This window comes from Pseudophryne corroboree, unplaced genomic scaffold, assembly GCF_028390025.1.
Source record: "Pseudophryne corroboree isolate aPseCor3 unplaced genomic scaffold, aPseCor3.hap2 scaffold_729, whole genome shotgun sequence".
In the NCBI taxonomy this organism is placed as follows: Eukaryota; Metazoa; Chordata; class Amphibia; order Anura; family Myobatrachidae; genus Pseudophryne; species Pseudophryne corroboree.
Window position 1 is genome coordinate 24,715 of NW_026970310.1, and position 21,979 is coordinate 46,693.

Sequence of the window (21,979 nt, forward strand, 5' to 3'; positions counted from 1 at the left end):
CAGTTGTTGTCCCCAGATGAGAGTTCCCTTGTGCTGCCTCAGTTGAATCTCCTTTACTTGACAGAGATGTGCCTGAGCAGCGGCCCTCCCCAGCCCTATTCCAAATCATACTTATTTTGCATAGGAGATACCATGGTCATGAAGATTGTTCTCCCAGGGTGAGGTTCATTCATTGCATTTTGGGTATACTGACCCCTGTGATTTCCCCAAATGTGGGAAACTTGACTGCATTATTTTTGGTAGTGGGGGACTGTGTTTGTGCTTTCCTCTGGTCAGCTCTGGTAAAAGTCAGATTTCTTTGTCTCAGATTTTCCTCTAGCCTTGTTCTTCTTTCGAGAGTTCCCTTGTGCTGCCTCAGTTGGATCTCCTTCACTTTACAGGGGGGTACCCGAGCAGCGACCCTCCCCAGCTCTAGCCCAACTCCTACTTACCTGCCAGGTGAGATACTATGATCATGAAGGTGCTTCTCCCAGGGCAAGGCTCACCCATTGCACTCTGGGTGTGCTGCCCCTGCGATTTCCCCAAATGTGGGAAACTTGACTGCATAATTTGTGTTTCCCCTGGTCGGCTCTCGTATAATTCAGATCTCTTTGTCTCAGGTCTCTCTCCAGCCTAGTTTGCTGTCTGTTTCCACTTCTCTTTTCTTGAGCCGCTCCCTTCTATGCCCTTGCGCACTATCCTGACTTATCCTCCTGTCTGCTTACTTTGTGCCTTCAAACGCACAATGCGAACTACAGGTAGTGCTGCAGGGCCCACACCCTTTTAGTTGCCTTACAGAGCAGCTCTGGAGCTGTTACAGTGCCCAGCTGCTGCAAGAAATCAGCTTGAATGCTTCAGGGGCTGGGGCAGAGCCAACATGAGCCCCACACAAAAGGAGGGTGGGGGTGTTTAATGCGAACTAAGGGTCATCCAAGCACCGCAAAAGGCCGCCATGCCCTGCATGCCCCTTTTCTCTTTTCATATGCAGATGAGGGTTCCAGCCAACTTTGGCCCACTGCTTGGATGACATCACCGTATGCAAATCCGTCTTCTGCAGACCTTCCCCCAGGAATGCTTGTACTAGTTGTTGCATATGGTTTGATATTTGATGGTGCTTCAGTATTAGGCAGCCTTCCGCCCTCCCATGTTCATCTGAAAAGATGTGGTCTCCCTGCAGTTGTTGTCCCCAGACGAAAGTTCCCTTGTGCTTCCTCAGTTGAATCTCCTTAACTTGACGGGGGAGGGGCTGCCCGAGCAGCCACCCTCCCCAGCCCTATCCCAACTCATACTTATTTTGCATATGAGATCTCTTGATCATGAAGATTGTTCTCACAGGGTGAGGTTCATCCATTATATTTTAAAATAGGAAGGTACAAATTACATATTTGAATTGCATCTATGTGTTGGATTCAAATGTCCCCCCCCCCTTCCTTTCTCAATTGTGCCCGTCAGCAGCTATTCTAAGGTTGCTGCCAATGGGTGTGACACATTAATTTCTTCTGTGGGGTACACTGGACTCCACAAGGATTCACATTGGTGTGTAGAGTAGGATCTTGATCTGAGGCACCAACCGGCTCAAAGCTTTTGACTGTTCCCAAGAAGCTCAGTGCATTCTCCTCTATAACCCCGCTTCCATGAACAGGGAGCTCAGTTTGTAGTTGGTGCCTTCAGTAGCAGGCCACTTAACAGGGGCCTGCCTCAGGCAGCCTATTCTTAGCTATTAATTTTGACAAGAAAAGAAGAACTTGTTTTATGAGAATCTACAAGGGCTGCAGCAGGCTAGGTCTAATAGACATCTTTACTGCAGCTTCATCACTCCCAGCGGCGCTGTATACTCCCGTGCCCTGGTTGCTGGGTCACTGCAGCGGAGGCTCCGGTTTCTTCCTAAGGTCAGTCACACACACACCGCCCTTCCGGATCACGAGGCCGCTGATGAAGGGGAGCGTGGCCGTAGGGGGTGGACCGTGTGCGCACTGTCGTGGACACTGATTACTGGGCAGCCGCTCCACTAGCCACCAGGTACAGTTAAGGAGCACAGGTCTGGGGGTTTTTCTCCTATATTAAACCAATTTTGTACTGCCCGCAGCGCATTGTGATAGGTAATAGGGCCTGATTCAGGTTGGATTGCAATCACAATAAGCGATCCAACTGCAAAAATTGCTAAGAGCATACGCATGTGCCTGCATTTTCTGCGGCACCCCGCAGAGAATGCGATCGCCTCTGCCTGTCAATCGGGGCAGGGGGGGAGAGGGGGGTCAGCAACACTCCATTTCCAAGTCAGGGATGGAGCGGTGCGGGGGCAAGGCTTCAAAATGGGGTCTGCAATGGAGGAGACACAGGGGGCGTGGTCACAGCGGCTGTATGACATCACATTCAGCCGCTGTGATCACAAAAATGGTGGCGGCTTCCTGCGCGCACATACAGTCTGCACCAGCAGGAGGCTACACCATTTTTTATGATCACGCTGAACTGCAGTGCGACTGCAATTACAGCATGGTCAAGAAGGGAGGCGTCATGCTGGGTGGCCATTAGAGATGAGCGGGTTCGGTTCCTCGGAATCCGAACCCGCCCGAACTTCACCCTTTTTTGCACGGGTCCGAGCAGACTCGGATCCTCCCGCCTTGCTCGGTTATCCCGAGCGCGCCCGAACGTCATCATCCCGCTGTCGGATTCTCACAAGACTCGGATTCTATATAAGGAGCCGCGCGTCGCCGCCATTTTCACACGTGCATTGAGATTGATAGGGAGAGGACGTGGCTGGCGTCCTCTCCGTTTAGATTAGAAGATAGAGACGAGTGACATTTGATTTACTACTAATTTGGGGAGCAGTTGAACTTGTCAGGAGTACTCAGTAGTGCAGAGTTTTGCTGATAGTGACCACCAGTTTTATTATTTATAATCCGTTCTCTGCCTGAAAAAAAACGATACACATACCATATATGTGCTCAGCCTCAGTGTGCTGCATGATATATCATCTATGTATATCTGACTGTGCTGAGTGCTCACTGCTCACACAGCTTAATTGTGGGGGAGACTGGGGAGCAGTTATAGCAGGAGTACAGTGCACACTTTTGCTGCCAGTGTGACCACCAGTATATTGTCTGCCTGAAAAAGTTAAACACTCCTGTGGTGTTTTTTTTTTTTATTCTATAAACGCATTCTGCTGACAGTGTCCAGCAGGTCGGTCATACATTATATTATATAAATATTTACCTGCAGTAGTGTTATATTTTTTTTTCATCTCTATCATCTTTATCATCTCTATATTAGCAGACGCAGTACGGTAGTCCACGGCTGTGGCTATCTCTGTGTCGTCAGTGCTCGTCCATAATTGTATACCTACCTACCTGTGGTGGGTTTTTTTTTTCTATCTTCTTCATACTAGTAGTTTAGGAGTCTGCTGACAGTGTCCACCAGGTCCATCATTATATTATATACCTACAGTAGTAATATATTTATTATATTATCTATACTAGCAGACGCAGTACGGTAGTCCACGGCTGTGGCTATCTCTGTGTCGTCAGTGCTCGTCCATAATTGTATACCTACCTGTGGTGGGGTGTTTTTTTTCTATCTTCTTCATACTAGTAGTTTAGGAGTCTGCTGACAGTGTCCACCAGGTCCGTCATTATATTATATACCTACAGTAGTAATATATTTAGTATATTATCTATACTAGCAGACGCAGTACGGTAGTCCACGGCTGTACCTACCTCTGTGTCGTCACTCGTCCATAATTGTATACCTAACTGTGGTGGGGTTTTTTTTTCTATCTTCTTCATACTAGTAGTTTAGGAGTCTGCTGACAGTGTCCACCAGGTCCGTCATTATATTATATACCTACAGTAGTAATATATTTAGTATATTATCTATACTAGCAGACGCAGTACTGTAGTCCACGGCTGTACCTACCTCTGTGTCGTCACTCGTCCATAATTGTATACCTACCTGTGGTGGGGTTTTTTTTTCTATCTTCTTCATACTAGTAGTTTAGCAGTCTGCTGACAGTGTCCACCAGGTCCGTCATTATATTATATACCTACAGTAGTAATATATTTAGTATATTATCTATGCTAGCAGACGCAGTACGGTAGGCCACGGCTGTGGCTATCTCTGTGTCGTCAGTGCTCATCCATAATTGTATACCTACCTACCTGTGGTGGGTTTTTTTTTCTATCTTCTTCATACTAGTAGTTTAGGAGTCTGCTGACAGTGTCCACCAGGTCCGTCATTATATTATATACCTACAGTAGTAATATATTTAGTATATTATCTATACTAGCAGACGCAGTACGGTAGTCCACGGCTGTACCTACCTCTGTGTCGTCACTCGTCCATAATTGTATACCTACCTGTGGTGAAGTTTTTTTTCTATCTTCTTCATACTAGTAGTTTAGCAGTCTGCTGACAGTGTCCACCAGGTCCGTCATTACATTATATATACCTACAGTAGTTATATATATTTTTTTTTATATCATTAATTATCATCTCTATACTAGCAGACGCAGTACGGTAGGCCACGGCTGTGGCTATCTCTGTGTCGTCAGTGCTCGTCCATAATTGTATACCTACCTACCTGTGGTGGGGTTTTTTTTTCTGTCTTCATCATACTAGTAGTTTAGCAGTCTGCTGACAGTGTCCACCAGGTCCGTCATTATATAATATATACCTACAGTAGTTATATATATATTTTTTTTATATCATTAATTATCATCTCTATACTAGCAGACGCAGTACGGTAGTCCACGGCTGTAGCTACCTCTGTGTCGTCAGTCACTCGTCATCCATAAGTATACTAGTATCCATCCATCTCCATTGTTTACCTGAGGTGCCTTTTAGTTGTGCCTATTAAAATATGGAGAACAAAAATGTTGAGGTTCCAAAAATAGGGAAAGATCAAGATCCACTTCCACCTCGTGCTGAAGCTGCTGCCACTAGTCATGGCCGAGACGATGAAATTCCATCAACGTCGTCTGCCGAGGCCGATGCCCAATGTCATAGTACAGAGCATGTAAAATTCAAAACACAAAAGATCAGTAAAAAAAAGGACTCAAAAATCTAAATAAAAATCGTCGGAGGAGAAGCGTAAACTTGCCAATATGCCATTTACCACACGGAGTGGCAAGGAACGGCTGAGGCCCTGGCCTATGTTCATGGCTAGTGGTTCAGCTTCACATGAGGATGGAAGCACTCAGCCTCTCGCTAGAAAAATGAAAAGACTTAAGCTGGCAAAAGCACAGCAAAGAACTGTGCGTTCTTCAAAATCACAAATCCACAAGGAGAGTCCAATTGTGTCGGTTGCGATGCCTGACCTTCCCAACACTGGACGTGAAGAGCATGCACCTTCCACCATTTGCACACCCCCTGCAAGTGCTGGAAGGAGCACCCGCAGTCCAGTTCCTGATAGTCAGATTGAAGATGTCAGTGTTGAAGTACACCAGGATGAGGAGGATATGGGTGTTGCTGGCGCTGGGGAGGTGAGGTGGTTTGTTTAAGTCAGGCACCCGGGGAGACACCTGTTGTCCGTGGGAGGAATATGGCCATTGACATGCCTGGTGAAAATACCAAAAAAAACTGCTCTTCGGTGTGGAAGTATTTCAACAGAAATGCGAACAACAGGTGTCAAGCCGTGTGTTGCCTTTGTCAAGCTGTAATAAGTAGGGGTAAGGACGTTAACCACCTCGGAACATCCTCCCTTATACGTCACCTGCAGCGCATTCATCATAAGTCAGTGACAAGTTCAAAAACTTTGGGCGACAGCGGAAGCAGTCCACTGACCAGTAAATCCCTTCCTCTTGTAACCAAGCTCACGCAAACCACCCCACCAACTCCCTCAGTGTCAATTTCCTCCTTCCCCAGGAATGCCAATAGTCCTGCAGGCCATGTCACTGGCAATTCTGACGAGTTCTCTCCTGCCTGGGATTCCTCCGATGCATCCTTGAGTGTAACGCCTACTGCTGCTGGCGCTGCTGTTGTTGCTGCTGGGAGTCGATGGTCATCCCAGAGGGGAAGTCGTAAGACCACTTTTACTACTTCCACCAAGCAATTGACTGTCCAACAGTCCTTTGCAAGGAAGATGAAATATCACAGCAGTCATCCTGCTGCAAAGCGGATAACTGAGGCCTTGGCATCCTGGGCGGTGAGAAACGTGGTTCCGGTATCCATCATTACTTCAGAGCCAACTATAGACTTGATTGAGGTACTGTGTCCCCGGTACCAAATACCATCTAGGTTCCATTTCTCTAGGCAGGCGATACCGAAAATGTACACAGACCTCAGAAAAAGACTCACCAGTGTCCTAAAAAATGCAGTTGTACCCAATGTCCACTTAACCACGGACATGTGGACAAATGGGGCAGGGCAGACTCAGGACTATATGACTGTGACAGCCCACTGGGTAGATGTATTGACTCCCGCCGCAAGAACAGCAGCGGCGGCACCAGTAGCAGCATCTCGCAAACGCCAACTCTTTCCTAGGCAGGCTACGCTTTGTATCACCGCTTTCCAGAATACGCACACAGCTGAAAACCTCTTACGGCAACTGAGGAAGATCATCGCAGAATGGCTTACCCCAATTGGACTCTCCTGTGGATTTGTGGCATCGGACAACGCCAGCAATATTGTGCGTGCATTATATCTGGGCAAATTCCAGCACGTCCCATGTTTTGCACATACCTTGAATTTGGTGGTGCAGAATTATTTAAAAAACGACAGGGGTGTGCAAGAGATGCTGTCGGTGGCCAGAAGAATTGCGGGACACTTTCGGCGTACAGGCACCACGTACAGAAGACTGGAGCAACACCAAAAACGCCTGAACCTGCCCTGCCATCATCTGAAGCAAGAAGTGGTAACGAGGTGGAATTCAACCCTCTATATGCTTCAGAGGATGGAGGAGCAGCAAAAGGCCATTCAAGCCTATACATCTGACCACGATATAGGAGGTGGAATGCACCTGTCTCAAGCGCAGTGGAGAATGATTTCAACGTTGTGCAAGGTTCTGCAACCTTTTGAACTTGCCACACGTGAAGTCAGTTCAGACACTGCCAGCCTGAGTCAGGTCATTCCCGTCATCAGGCTTTTGCAGAAGAAGCTGGAGACATTGAAGGAGGAGCTAAGACAGAGCGATTCCGCTAGGCATGTGGGACTTGTGGATGGAGCCCTTCATTCGCTTAACCAGGATTCACGGGTGGTCAATCTGTTGAAATCAGAGCACTACATTTTGGCCACCGTGCTCGATCCTAGATTTAAAACCTACGTTGTATCTCTCTTTCCGGCAGACACAAGTCTGCAGGGGTTCAAAGACCTGCTGGTGAGAAAATTATCAAGTCAAGTGGAACTTGATCGGTCAACAGCTCCTCCTTCACATTCTCCCGCAATTGGGGGTGCGAGGAAAAGGCTCAGAATTCCGAGCCCACCCGCTGGCGGTGATGCAGGGCAGTCTGGAGCGACTGCTGATGCTGACATCTGGTCCGGACTGAAGGACCTGCCAACGATTACGGACATGACGTCTACTGTCACTGCATATGATTCTCTCACCATTGAAAGAATGGTGGAGGATTATATGAGTGACCGCATCCAAGTAGGCACGTCAGACAGTCCGTACGTATACTGGCAGGAAAAAGAGGCAATTTGGAGGCCCTTGCACAAACTGGCTTTATTCTACCTAAGTTGCCCTCCCACAAGTAGTACTCCGAAAGAGTGTTTAGTGCCGCCGCTCACCTTGTCAGCAATCGGCGTACGAGGTTACTTCCAGAAAATGTGGAGAAGATGATGTTCATTAAAATGAATTATAATCAATTGCTCCGTGGAGACATTGACCAGCAGCAATTGCCTCCACAAAGTACACAGGGAGCTGAGATGGTAGATTCCAGTGGGGACGAATTGATAATCTGTGAGGAGGGGGATGTACACGGTGATGAATCGGAGGATGATGATGAGGTGGACATCTTGCCTCTGTAGAGCCAGTTTGTGCAAGGAGAGATTAATTGCTTCTTTTTTGGTGGGGGTCCAAACCAACCCGTCATTTCAGTCACAGTCGTGTGGCAGACCCTGTCACTGAAATGATGGGTTGGTTAAAGTGTGCATGTCCTGTTTATACAACATAAGGGTGGGTGGGAGTGCCCAAGGACAATTCCATCTTGCACCTCTTTTTTCTTTTCTTTTTCTTTGCGTCATGTGCTGTTTGGGGAGTGTTTTTTGGAAGGGCCATCCTGCGTGACACTGCAGTGCCACTCCTAGATGGGCCAGGTGTTTGTGTCGGCCACTTGGGTCGCTGAGCTTAGTCACACAGCTACCTCATTGCGCCTCTTTTTTTCTTTGCGTCATGTGCTGTTTGGGGAGTGTTTTTTGGAAGGGCCATCCTGCGTGACACTGCAGTGACACTCCTAGATGGGCCAGGTGTTTGTGTCGGCCACTTGGGTCGCTGAGCTTAGTCACACAGCTACCTCATTGCGCCTCTTTTTTTCTTTGCGTCATGTGCTGTTTGGGGAGTGTTTTTTGGAAGGGCCATCCTGCGTGACACTGCAGTGCCACTCCTAGATGGGCCAGGTGTTTGTGTCGGCCACTTGGGTCGCTGAGCTTAGTCACACAGCTACCTCATTGCGCCTCTTTTTTTCTTTGCGTCATGTGCTGTTTGGGGAGTGTTTTTGGAAGGGCCATCCTGCGTGACACTGCAGTGCCACTCCTAGATGGGCCAGGTGTTTGTGTCGGCCACTTGGGTCGCTGAGCTTAGTCACACAGCTACCTCATTGCGCCTCTTTTTTTCTTTGCGTCATGTGCTGTTTGGGGAGTGTTTTTTGGAAGGGCCATCCTGCGTGACACTGCAGTGCCACTCCTAGATGGGCCAGGTGTTTGTGTCGGCCACTTGGGTCGCTGAGCTTAGTCACACAGCTACCTCATTGCGCCTCTTTTTTTCTTTGCGTCATGTGCTGTTTGGGGAGTGTTTTTTGGAAGGGCTATCCTGCGTGACACTGCAGTGACACTCCTAGATGGGCCAGGTGTTTGTGTCGGCCACTTGGGTCGCTGAGCTTAGTCATCCAGCGACCTCGGTGCAAATTTTAGGACTAAAAATAATATTGTGAGGTGTAAGGTGTTAAGAATAGACTGAAAATGAGTGGAAATTATGGTTATTGAGGTTAATAATACTTTGGGATCAAAATGACTCCCAAATTCTATGAACAAGGGAAAATGTCATCATCCCGCTGTCGGATTCTCGCGAGATTCGGATTCCATATAAAGAGCTGCGCGTTGCCGCCATTTTTACTCGTGCATTGAAGAGAGAGCGGAGAGGACGTGGCTATGTTCTCTCAGTGGAAATCTCAATATCAGTGCTCAGTATCAGTGGATACTTATTGCTGCTCAGTAATACTAGTAGTGTGTCTCTCCTGCTCAGTGTCAGTTCTCAGTAGTATCCTCATCAGTGCTCAGTATCACTGCTCATTGTCTTGTGCTGCATTGTTGTGCTCAGCATACTACAGTACATTACTAATAGTCCAGTGCTGCATCTTGCTGCTCAGTGTCAGTTCTAGTATCCTCATCAGTGCTCACTATCACTGCTCATTGCATTGTGGTGTTCTGTATACTACAGTAACATAGTAATATAGTAACATATAGTAACATAGTTTTTGAGGTTGAATAGAGGCAAATTGCCCATCGTGTTCAACCTGTTTTAAGTTGTGATGATTCTACATACTTGCTTAATAATGTATTATGACTAGTTAGCTACTACAACTCATGTTACCCCCGGATTAACCATGTTGATATTTTAAGTATTATAAACTTGGATAGCTTTTTCATTCAGAAATGTATCCATTCCTTTTTTAAATCCAATTACAGAGTCCGCCATTACCACCTTCCCTGGCAGGGAATTCCACATCCTGATTGCCCTAACAGTGAAGATCATAGTATCTCACCTGGCAGGTAAGTAGGAGTTGGGCCAGAGCTGTGGAGGATTGCTGCTCGGGCACCCCCTGTGAAGTGAAGGAGATCCAACTGAGGCAGCACAAGGGAACTCTCGAAAGAAGAACAAGGCTAGAGGAAGATCTGAGACAAAGAAATCTGACTTTTACCAGAGCTGACCAGAGGAAAGCACAAACACAGTCCCCCACTACCACAAATAATGCAGTCGAGTTTCCCACATTTTGGAAATCACAGGGGTCAGCATACCCAGAATGCAATGAATGAACCTCACCCTGGGAGAACAATCTTCATGACCATGGTATCGCCTATGCAAAATAAGTATGATTTGGGATAGGGCTGGGGAGGGCCGCTGCTCAGGCACATCTCTGTCAAGTATAGGAGATTCAACTGAGGCAGCACAAGGGAACTCTCATCTGGGGACAACAACTGCAGGGAGAACACATATTTTCAGATGAACATGGGAGGGCAGAAGGCTGCCTAATACTGAAGCACCCCCAAACAACAAACCAAATGCAACAACTAGTACAAGCATTCCTGGGGGAAGTTCTGCAGAAGACGGATTTGCATACGGTGATGTCATCCAAGCAGTGGGCCAAAGTTGGCTGGAACCCTCATCTGCATATGAAAAGAGAAAAGGGGCATGCAGGGCATGGCGGCCTTTTGCGGCGCTTGGATGACCCTTAGTTCGCATTAAACACCCCCACCCTCCTTCGGTGTGGGGCTCATGTTGACAATGCCCCAGCCCCTGAAGCATTCAAGCTGATTTCTTACAGCAGCTTGGCACTGTAACAGCTCCAGAGCTGCTCTGTAAGGCAAGTAAAAGGGTGTGTAGTTTGCATTGTGCATTGGAAGGCACAAAGTAAGCAGACAGGAGGAGAAGTCAGGATAGTGCACAAGGGTATAAAAGGGAGGGGCTCAAGAAAAAAGAAGTGGAAACAGACAGCAAACTAGGCTGGAGAGAGACCTGAGACAAAGAGATCTGAATTATACGAGAGCCGACCAGGGGAAACACAAATTATGCAGTCAAGTTTCCCACATTTGGGGAAATCGCAGGGGCAGCACACCCAGAGTGCAATGGGTAAGCCTTGCCCTGGAAGAAGCACCTTCATGATCATAGTATCTCACCTGGCAGGTAAGTAGGAGTTGGGCTTGAGCTGGGGAGGGTCGCTGCTCGGGCACCGCCCTGTCAACTGAAGGAGATCCAACTGAGGAAGCACAAGGGAACTCTCGAAAGAAGAACAAGGCTAGAGGAAGATCTGAAACAAAGAAATCTGACTTTTACCAGAGCTGACCAGAGGAAAACACAAACACAGTCCCCCACTACCACAAATAATGCAGTCGAGTTACCCACATTTGGGGAAATCACAGGGATCAGCATACCCAAAATGCAATGAATGAACCTCACCCTGGGAGAACAATCTTCATGACCATGGTATCTCCTATGCAAAATAAGTATGATTTGGGATAGGGCTGGGGAGGGCCGCTGCTCAGGCACATCTCTGTCAAGTAAAGGAGATTCAACTGAGGCAGCACAAGGGAACTCTCATCTTGGGACAACAACTGCAGGGAGAACACATATTTTCAGATGAACATGGGAGGGCAGAAGGCTGCCTAATACTGAAGCACCCCCAAACAACAAACCAAATGCAACAACTAGTGCAAGCATTCCGGGGGGAAGGCCTGCAGCAGATGGATTTGCATATGGTGATGTCATCCAAGCAGTGGGTCAAAGTTGGCTTCAATCCTCATCTGCATATGAAAAGAGAAAAGGGGCGTGCAGGGTATGGCGGCCTTTTGCGGCGCTTGGATGACCCCTAGTTCGCATTAAACACCTCCACCCTCCTTTGGTGTGGGGCTCATGTTGACAATGCCCCAGCCTCTGAAGCATTCAAGCTTATTTCTTACAGCAGCTTGGCACTGAAACAGCTCCAGAGCTGCTCCGTAAGGCAAGTAAAAGGGTGTGGGCCCTGCAGCACTACCTGTAGTTTGCATTGTGCATTGGAAGGCACAAAGTAAGCAGACAGGAGGAGAAGTCAGGATAGTGCACAAGGGTTAGCTGAACACACTAACCGATTGCGCCACAGAGACACTTTGCAAAAAGTATATACTGACAAAGACTAATAAGCATTCATCTAGAACGTTTCCTAGAAAAACTTTAAAAAGTCAATAATCTGGAGAGTGTTTGTAAGATGTTTCTTCCAGCAACCAATGAAGAAACACATTGGTACTTTCGCATGATGAGTGAGTGCTTCAGGATCTCTTGCACTTACATGTGCAGCAGAGTACTGCAATGGAAGCATGCTGGGTCCATAACCCAGAGGTAGGCAGATTGAAACTATCCTTTGCTATATGCATTTTTTTGTTGTTCATTAAAGTAATCCAAAACTGGGATTGATATTTTAGCTTTTATTTTTACTTAAAGTACAATAACTTTTACCATTTTAATTTGTTTTAATAGTATATTGACAGTATTGTTTTCTTTCAAAAATCCACTTAATTTTCTTTACCCTATTATTAAAATGGTAATTGACAAAAACAAACTACATTGTCACCAGAAGGGCAATACAAAATGTACAAGTGATATATTAAAATCATCTTTCCAGCTTGAATTTCAATGATGCATTGGGGCAACGATTTTGTGCGAAACATCTTCACCCTTAAATAAAGATTTTCTTAATTCCTTACCTGTGTGCTAATTAGATATCACCTTGTTTTCACATTAAACAGACTTCCACATGAGAAAGCAGCAAGGATGCAGTGGCGTTAATGTTTCCTGGTGTCAACCTGTATTATTTCAGTAGATATTGAAATGAGGATGCATCTTGCTGCCTTTCCAATGAAGCAAGTTTAATTTAGTAATAGGTGAAAAACCATCCCTACAAATATGTTAATCAGATACTTGGCTTTGTGGACACTTTTCAGAGAACAAATTAGTTAGCATAAAAATAAAGCCAGAAAATGAAGAGCTGTTTAATCACTCAATTGGATTTTTCTGCCAGCATTTTTCTTTTTCTCTGCAACCCACTGCTAAATTGTGCTTCCTAGCTGTTTTTATAAAATCACTGAATCAAATCTAACTCTGATTACATCAGAGAAGGCCAGGTACCCTACACCATAACAGGGGGTTTGAAATTTTGACTTGTCTACTTAAAGATCACCAAAATCTGATAACAAGGTCAATTAAGTCCCTGGGTGGGATTGAACCACCAACCTTTTGGTTAATAGCCTTACACACTTTCTGATTGCGCCACCGCGACACTTTGCAAAAGTACATACTGACAAAGGCTAATAAGCATTCATCTAGAACGATTCCTAGAAACATTTTAAAAAGTCAATAATGTGGAGAGTTTTTGTATGATGTTTCTTCCATCAACCAATGAAGAAACACATTGGTACTTTCCCATGATGAGTGAGTGCTTCAGGATCTCTTGCACTTACATGTGCAGCAGAGTACTGTAATGGAAGCATGCTGGGTCCATAACCCAGAGGTAGGCAGATTGAAACTATCCTCTGCTATATGCATTTTTTTTTGTTAATTAAAGTAATCCAAAACTGGGATTGATATTTTTGCTCTTTTATTTTTACTTAAAGTACAATAACTTTTACCATTTTAATTTGTTTTAATAGTATATTGACAGTATTGTTTTCTTTCAAAAATCCAATTAATTTTCTTTACCCGATTATTAAAATGGTAATTGACAAAAGCAAACTACATTGTCACCAGAAGAGCAATACAAAATGTACAAGTGATATATTAAAATCATCTTTCCAGCTTGAATTTCAATGATGCATTGGGGCAACGATTTTGTGAGAAACATCTTCACCCTTAAATAAAGATTTTCTTAATTCCTTACCTGTGTGCTAATTAGATATCACCTTGTTTTCACATTAAACAGACTTCCACATGAGAAAGCAGCAAGGATGCAGTGGCGTTAATGTTTCCTGGTGTCAACCTGTATTATTTCAGTAGATATTGAAATGAGGATGCATCTTGCTGCCTTTCCAATGAAGCAAGTTTAATTTAGTAATAGGTGAAAAACCATCCCTACAAAGATGTTAATCAGATACTTGGCTTTGTGGACACTTTTCAGAGAACAAATTTGTTAGCATAAAAATAAAGCCAGAAAATGAAGAGCTGTTTAATCAGTCAATTGGATTTTTTTGCCAGCATATTTCTTTTTCTCTGCAACCCACTGCTAAATTGTGCTTCCTATCTGTTTTTATAAAATCACTGAATCAAATCTAACTCTGATTACATCAGAGAAGGCCAGGTACCCTACACCATAACAGGGGTTTTCGAAATTTTGACTTGTCTACTTAAAGATCACCAAAATCTGATAACAAGGTCAATTAAGTCCCTGGGTGGGATTGAACCACCAACCTTTTGGTTAATAGCCTTACACACTAACTGATTGCGCCACCGCGACACTTTGCAAAAGTACATACTGACAAAGGCTAATAAGCATTCATCTAGAACGATTCCTAGAAACATTTTAAAAAGTCAATAATGTGGAGAGTTTTTGTATGATGTTTCTTCCATCAACCAATGAAGAAACACATTGGTACTTTCCCATGATGAGTGAGTGCTTCAGGATCTCTTGCACTTACATGTGCAGCAGAGTACTGTAATGGAAGCATGCTGGGTCCATAACCCAGAGGTAGGCAGATTGAAACTATCCTCTGCTATATGCATTTTTTTTTGTTAATTAAAGTAATCCAAAACTGGGATTGATATTTTTGCTCTTTTATTTTTACTTAAAGTACAATAACTTTTACCATTTTAATTTGTTTTAATAGTATATTGACAGTATTGTTTTCTTTCAAAAATCCAATTAATTTTCTTTACCCGATTATTAAAATGGTAATTGACAAAAGCAAACTACATTGTCACCAGAAGAGCAATACAAAATGTACAAGTGATATATTAAAATCATCTTTCCAGCTTGAATTTCAATGATGCATTGGGGCAACGATTTTGTGAGAAACATCTTCAGCCTTAAATAAAGATTTTCTTAATTCCTTACCTGTGTGCTAATTAGATATCACCTTGTTTTCACATTAAACAGACTTCCACATGAGAAAGCAGCAAGGATGCAGTGGCGTTAATGTTTCCTGGTGTCAACCTGTATTATTTCAGTAGATATTGAAATGAGGATGCATCTTGCTGCCTTTCCAATGAAGCAAGTTTAATTTAGTAATAGGTGAAAAACCATCCCTACAAAGATGTTAATCAGATACTTGGCTTTGTGGACACTTTTCAGAGAACAAATTTGTTAGCATAAAAATAAAGCCAGAAAATGAAGAGCTGTTTAATCAGTCAATTGGATTTTTTTGCCAGCATATTTCTTTTTCTCTGCAACCCACTGCTAAATTGTGCTTCCTAGCTGTTTTTATAAAATCACTGAATCAAATCTAACTCTGATTACATCAGAGAAGGCCAGGTACCCTACACCATAACAGGGGTTTTCGAAATTTTGACTTGTCTACTTAAATATCACCAAAATCTGATCACAAGGTCAATTACATCCCTGGGTGGGATTGAACCACCAACCTTTTGATTAATAGCTGAACACACTAACCGATTGCGCCACAGAGACACTTTGCAAAAAGTACATACTGACAAAGACTAATAAGCATTCATCTAGAACGTTTCCTAGAAAAACTTTAAAAAGTCAATAATCTGGAGAGTTTTTGTAAGATGTTTCTTCCAGCAACCAATGAAGAAACACATTGGTACTTTCGCATGATGAGTGAGTGCTTCAGGATCTCTTGCACTTACATGTGCAGCAGAGTACTGCACTGGAAGCATGCTGGGCCCATAACCCAGAGGTAGGCAGATTGAAACTATCCTTTGCTATATGCATTTTTTTTTGTTCATTAAAGTAATCCAAAACTGGGATTGATATTTTAGCTTTTATTTTTACTTAAAGTACAATAACTTTTACCATTTTAATTTTTTTTAATAGTATATTGACAGTATTGTTTTCTTTCAAAAATCCAATTAATTTTCTTTACCCAATTATTAAAATGGTAATTGACAAAAACAAACTACATTGTCACCAGAAGGGCAATACAAAATGTACAAGTGATATATTAAAATCATCTTTCCAGCTTGAATTTCAATGATGCATTGGGGCAACGATTTTGTGAGAAACATCTTCACCCTTAAATAAAGATTTTCTTAATTCCTTACCTGTGTGCTAATTAGATATCACCTTGTTTTCACATTAAACAGACTTCCACATGAGAAAGCAGCAAGGATGCAGTGGCGTTAATGTTTCCTGGTGTCAACCGGTATTATTTCAGTAGATATTGAAATGAGGATGCATCTTGCTGCCTTTCCAATGAAGCAAGTTTAATTTAGTAATAGGTGAAAAACCATCCCTACAAATATGTTAATCAGATACTTGGCTTTGTGGACACTTTTCAGAGAACAAATTAGTTAGCATAAAAATAAAGCCAGAAAATGAAGAGCTGTTTAATCACTCAATTGGATTTTTCTGCCAGCATTTTTCTTTTTCTCTGCAACCCACTGCTAAATTGTGCTTCCTAGCTGTTTTTATAAAATCACTGAATCAAATCTAACTCTGATTACATCAGAGAAGGCCAGGTACCCTACACCATAACAGGGGGTTTGAAATTTTGACTTGTCTACTTAAAGATCACCAAAATCTGATAACAAGGTCAATTAAGTCCCTGGGTGGGATTGAACCACCAACCTTTTGGTTAAAAGCCTTACACACTAACTGATTGCGCCACCGCGACACTTTGCAAAAGTACATACTGACAAAGGCTAATAAGCATTCATCTAGAACGATTCCTAGAAACATTTTAAAAAGTCAATAATGTGGAGAGTTTTTGTATGATGTTTCTTCCATCAACCAATGAAGAAACACATTGGTACTTTCCCATGATGAGTGAGTGCTTCAGGATCTCTTGCACTTACATGTGCAGCAGAGTACTGTAATGGAAGCATGCTGGGTCCATAACCCAGAGGTAGGCAGATTGAAACTATCCTCTGCTATATGCATTTTTTTTTTGTTAATTAAAGTAATCCAAAACTGGGATTGATATTTTTGCTCTTTTATTTTTACTTAAAGTACAATAACTTTTACCATTTTAATTTGTTTTAATAGTATATTGACAGTATTGTTTTCTTTCAAAAATCCAATTAATTTTCTTTACCCGATTATTAAAATGGTAATTGACAAAAGCAAACTACATTGTCACCAGAAGAGCAATACAAAATGTACAAGTGATATATTAAAATCATCTTTCCAGCTTGAATTTCAATGATGCATTGGGGCAACGATTTTGTGAGAAACATCTTCACCCTTAAATAAAGATTTTCTTAATTCCTTACCTGTGTGCTAATTAGATATCACCTTGTTTTCACATTAAACAGACTTCCACATGAGAAAGCAGCAAGGATGCAGTGGCGTTAATGTTTCCTGGTGTCAACCTGTATTATTTCAGTAGATATTGAAATGAGGATGCATCTTGCTGCCTTTCCAATGAAGCAAGTTTAATTTAGTAATAGGTGAAAAACCATCCCTACAAAGATGTTAATCAGATACTTGGCTTTGTGGACACTTTTCAGAGAACAAATTTGTTAGCATAAAAATAAAGCCAGAAAATGAAGAGCTGTTTAATCAGTCAATTGGATTTTTTTGCCAGCATATTTCTTTTTCTCTGCAACCCACTGCTAAATTGTGCTTCCTAGCTGTTTTTATAAAATCACTGAATCAAATCTAACTCTGATTACATCAGAGAAGGCCAGGTACCCTACACCATAACAGGGGTTTTCGAAATTTTGACTTGTCTACTTAAATATCACCAAAATCTGATCACAAGGTCAATTACGTCCCTGGGTGGGATTGAACCACCAACCTTTTGATTAATAGCTGAACACACTAACCGATTGCGCCACAGAGACACTTTGCAAAAAGTACATACTGACAAAGACTAATAAGCATTCATCTAGAACGTTTCCTAGAAAAACTTTAAAAAGTCAATAATCTGGAGAGTTTTTGTAAGATGTTTCTTCCAGCAACCAATGAAGAAACACATTGGTACTTTCGCATGATGAGTGAGTGCTTCAGGATCTCTTGCACTTACATGTGCAGCAGAGTACTGCACTGGAAGCATGCTGGGCCCATAACCCAGAGGTAGGCAGATTGAAACTATCCTTTGCTATATGCATTTTTTTTTTGTTCATTAAAGTAATCCAAAACTGGGATTGATATTTTAGCTTTTATTTTTACTTAAAGTACAATAACTTTTACCATTTTAATTTTTTTTAATAGTATATTGACAGTATTGTTTTCTTTCAAAAATCCAATTAATTTTCTTTACCCGATTATTAAAATGGTAATTGACAAAAACAAACTACATTGTCACCAGAAGAGCAATACAAAATGTACAAGTGATATATTAAAATCATCTTTTCAGCTTGAATTTCAATGATGCATTGGGGCAACGATTTTGTGAGAAACATCTTCACCCTTAAATAAAGATTTTCTTAATTCCTTACCTGTGTGCTAATTAGATATCACCTTGTTTTCACATTAAACAGACTTCCACATGAGAAAGCAGCAAGGATGCAGTGGCGTTAATGTTTCCTGGTGTCAACCTGTATTATTTCAGTAGATATTGAAATGAGGATGCATCTTGCTGCCTTTCCAATGAAGCAAGTTTAATTTAGTAATAGGTGAAAAACCATCACTACAAATATGTTAATCAGATACTTGGCTTTGTGGACACTTTTCAGAGAACAAATTAGTTAGCATAAAAATAAAGCCAGAAAATGAAGAGCTGTTTAATCATTCAATTGGATTTTTCTGCCAGCATATTTCTTTTTCTCTGCAACCCACTGCTAAATTGTGCTTCCTAGCTGTTTTTATAAAATCACTGAATCAAATCTAACTCTGATTACATCAGAGAAGGCCAGGTACCCTACACCATAAGAGGGGGTTTGCAATTTTGACTTGTCTACTTAAATATCACCAAAATCTGATCACAAGGTCAATTACGTCCCTGGGTGGGATTGAACCACCAACCTTTTGATTAATAGCTGAAGACACTAACCGATTGCGCCACAGAGACACTTTGCGAAAAGTATATACTGACAAAGACTAATAAGCATTCATCTAGAACGTTTCCTAGAAAAACTTTAAAAAGTCAATAATCTGGAGAGTGTTTGTAAGATGTTTCTTCCAGCAACCAATGAAGAAACACATTGGTACTTTCGCATGATGAGTGAGTGCTTCAGGATCTCTTGCACTTACATGTGCAGCAGAGTACTGCACTGGAAGCATGCTGGGCCCATAACCCAGAGGTAGGCAGATTGAAACTATCCTTTGCTATATGCATTTTTTTTTGTTCATTAAAGTAATCCAAAACTGGGATTGATATTTTAGCTTTTATTTTTACTTAAAGTACAATAACTTTTACCATTTTAATTTTTTTTAATAGTATATTGACAGTATTGTTTTCTTTCAAAAATCCAATTAATTTTCTTTACCCGATTATTAAAATGGTAATTGACAAAAACAAACTACATTGTCACCAGAAGAGCAATACAAAATGTACAAGTGATATATTAAAATCATCTTTCCAGCTTGAATTTCAATGATGCATTGGGGCAACGATTTTGTGAGAAACATCTTCACCCTTAAATAAAGATTTTCTTAATTCCTTACCTGTGTGCTAATTAGATATCACCTTGTTTTCACATTAAACAGACTTCCACATGAGAAAGCAGCAAGGATGCAGTGGCGTTAATGTTTCCTGGTGTCAACCTGTATTATTTCAGTAGATATTGAAATGAGGATGCATCTTGCTGCCTTTCCAATGAAGCAAGTTTAATTTAGTAATAGGTGAAAAACCATCCCTACAAATATGTTAATCAGATACTTGGCTTTGTGGACACTTTTCAGAGAACAAATTAGTTAGCATAAAAATAAAGCCAGAAAATGAAGAGCTGTTTAATCACTCAATTGGATTTTTCTGCCAGCATTTTTCTTTTTCTCTGCAACCCACTGCTAAATTGTGCTTCCTAGCTGTTTTTATAAAATCACTGAATCAAATCTAACTCTGATTACATCAGAGAAGGCCAGGTACCCTACACCATAACAGGGGGTTTGAAATTTTGACTTGTCTACTTAAAGATCACCAAAATCTGATAACAAGGTCAATTAAGTCCCTGGGTGGGATTGAACCACCAACCTTTTGGTTAAAAGCCTTACACACTAACTGATTGCGCCTCCGCGACACTTTGCAAAAGTACATACTGACAAAGGCTAATAAGCATTCATCTAGAACGATTCCTAGAAACATTTTAAAAAGTCAATAATGTGGAGAGTTTTTGTATGATGTTTCTTCCATCAACCAATGAAGAAACACATTGGTACTTTCCCATGATGAGTGAGTGCTTCAGGATCTCTTGCACTTACATGTGCAGCAGAGTACTGTAATGGAAGCATGCTGGGTCCATAACCCAGAGGTAGGCAGATTGAAACTATCCTCTGCTATATGCATTTTTTTTTTGTTAATTAAAGTAATCCAAAACTGGGATTGATATTTTTGCTCTTTTATTTTTACTTAAAGTACAATAACTTTTACCATTTTAATTTGTTTTAATAGTATATTGACAGTATTGTTTTCTTTCAAAAATCCAATTAATTTTCTTTACCCGATTATTAAAATGGTAATTGACAAAAGCAAACTACATTGTCACCAGAAGAGCAATACAAAATGTACAAGTGATATATTAAAATCATCTTTCCAGCTTGAATTTCAATGATGCATTGGGGCAACGATTTTGTGAGAAACATCTTCACCCTTAAATAAAGATTTTCTTAATTCCTTACCTGTGTGCTAATTAGATATCACCTTGTTTTCACATTAAACAGACTTCCACATGAGAAAGCAGCAAGGATGCAGTGGCGTTAATGTTTCCTGGTGTCAACCTGTATTATTTCAGTAGATATTGAAATGAGGATGCATCTTGCTGCCTTTCCAATGAAGCAAGTTTAATTTAGTAATAGGTGAAAAACCATCCCTACAAAGATGTTAATCAGATACTTGGCTTTGTGGACACTTTTCAGAGAACAAATTTGTTAGCATAAAAATAAAGCCAGAAAATGAAGAGCTGTTTAATCAGTCAATTGGATTTTTTTGCCAGCATATTTCTTTTTCTCTGCAACCCACTGCTAAATTGTGCTTCCTAGCTGTTTTTATAAAATCACTGAATCAAATCTAACTCTGATTACATCAGAGAAGGCCAGGTACCCTACACCATAACAGGGGTTTTCGAAATTTTGACTTGTCTACTTAAATATCACCAAAATCTGATCACAAGGTCAATTACGTCCCTGGGTGGGATTGAACCACCAACCTTTTGATTAATAGCTGAACACACTAACCGATTGCGCCACAGAGACACTTTGCAAAAAGTACATACTGACAAAGACTAATAAGCATTCATCTAGAACGTTTCCTAGAAAAACTTTAAAAAGTCAATAATCTGGAGAGTTTTTGTAAGATGTTTCTTCCAGCAACCAATGAAGAAACACATTGGTACTTTCGCATGATGAGTGAGTGCTTCAGGATCTCTTGCACTTACATGTGCAGCAGAGTACTGCACTGGAAGCATGCTGGGCCCATAACCCAGAGGTAGGCAGATTGAAACTATCCTTTGCTATATGCATTTTTTTTTTGTTCATTAAAGTAATCCAAAACTGGGATTGATATTTTAGCTTTTATTTTTACTTAAAGTACAATAACTTTTACCATTTTAATTTTTTTTAATAGTATATTGACAGTATTGTTTTCTTTCAAAAATCCAATTAATTTTCTTTACCCGATTATTAAAATGGTAATTGACAAAAACAAACTACATTGTCACCAGAAGAGCAATACAAAATGTACAAGTGATATATTAAAATCATCTTTTCAGCTTGAATTTCAATGATGCATTGGGGCAACGATTTTGTGAGAAACATCTTCACCCTTAAATAAAGATTTTCTTAATTCCTTACCTGTGTGCTAATTAGATATCACCTTGTTTTCACATTAAACA

The 21,979-nt window shown here is 41.6% G+C and overlaps 5 non-coding genes across 5 annotated transcripts; 2 read left to right on the forward strand and 3 right to left on the reverse strand.

Annotated features, from left to right (window-relative positions):
• The first annotated feature begins 107 nt into the window (after positions 1–107).
• On the forward strand, positions 108–271 carry LOC135040064 (U1 spliceosomal RNA). Its single transcript, XR_010234014.1, has one exon. It is a non-coding gene; the product is annotated as a U1 spliceosomal RNA (small nuclear RNA).
• A 152-nt stretch (positions 272–423) lies between these two features.
• LOC135040133 (U1 spliceosomal RNA) lies at positions 424–586 on the forward strand. Its single transcript, XR_010234075.1, has one exon. It is a non-coding gene; the product is annotated as a U1 spliceosomal RNA (small nuclear RNA).
• Positions 587–10,056: 9,470 nt separating this feature from the next.
• LOC135040115 (U1 spliceosomal RNA) lies at positions 10,057–10,219 on the reverse strand. The gene has a single exon (XR_010234059.1). It is a non-coding gene; the product is annotated as a U1 spliceosomal RNA (small nuclear RNA).
• Positions 10,220–10,874: 655 nt separating this feature from the next.
• LOC135040075 (U1 spliceosomal RNA) lies at positions 10,875–11,037 on the reverse strand. Its single transcript, XR_010234024.1, has one exon. It is a non-coding gene; the product is annotated as a U1 spliceosomal RNA (small nuclear RNA).
• A 152-nt stretch (positions 11,038–11,189) lies between these two features.
• LOC135040104 (U1 spliceosomal RNA) lies at positions 11,190–11,353 on the reverse strand. The gene has a single exon (XR_010234049.1). It is a non-coding gene; the product is annotated as a U1 spliceosomal RNA (small nuclear RNA).
• Between the last annotated feature and the right edge of the window lie 10,626 nt (positions 11,354–21,979).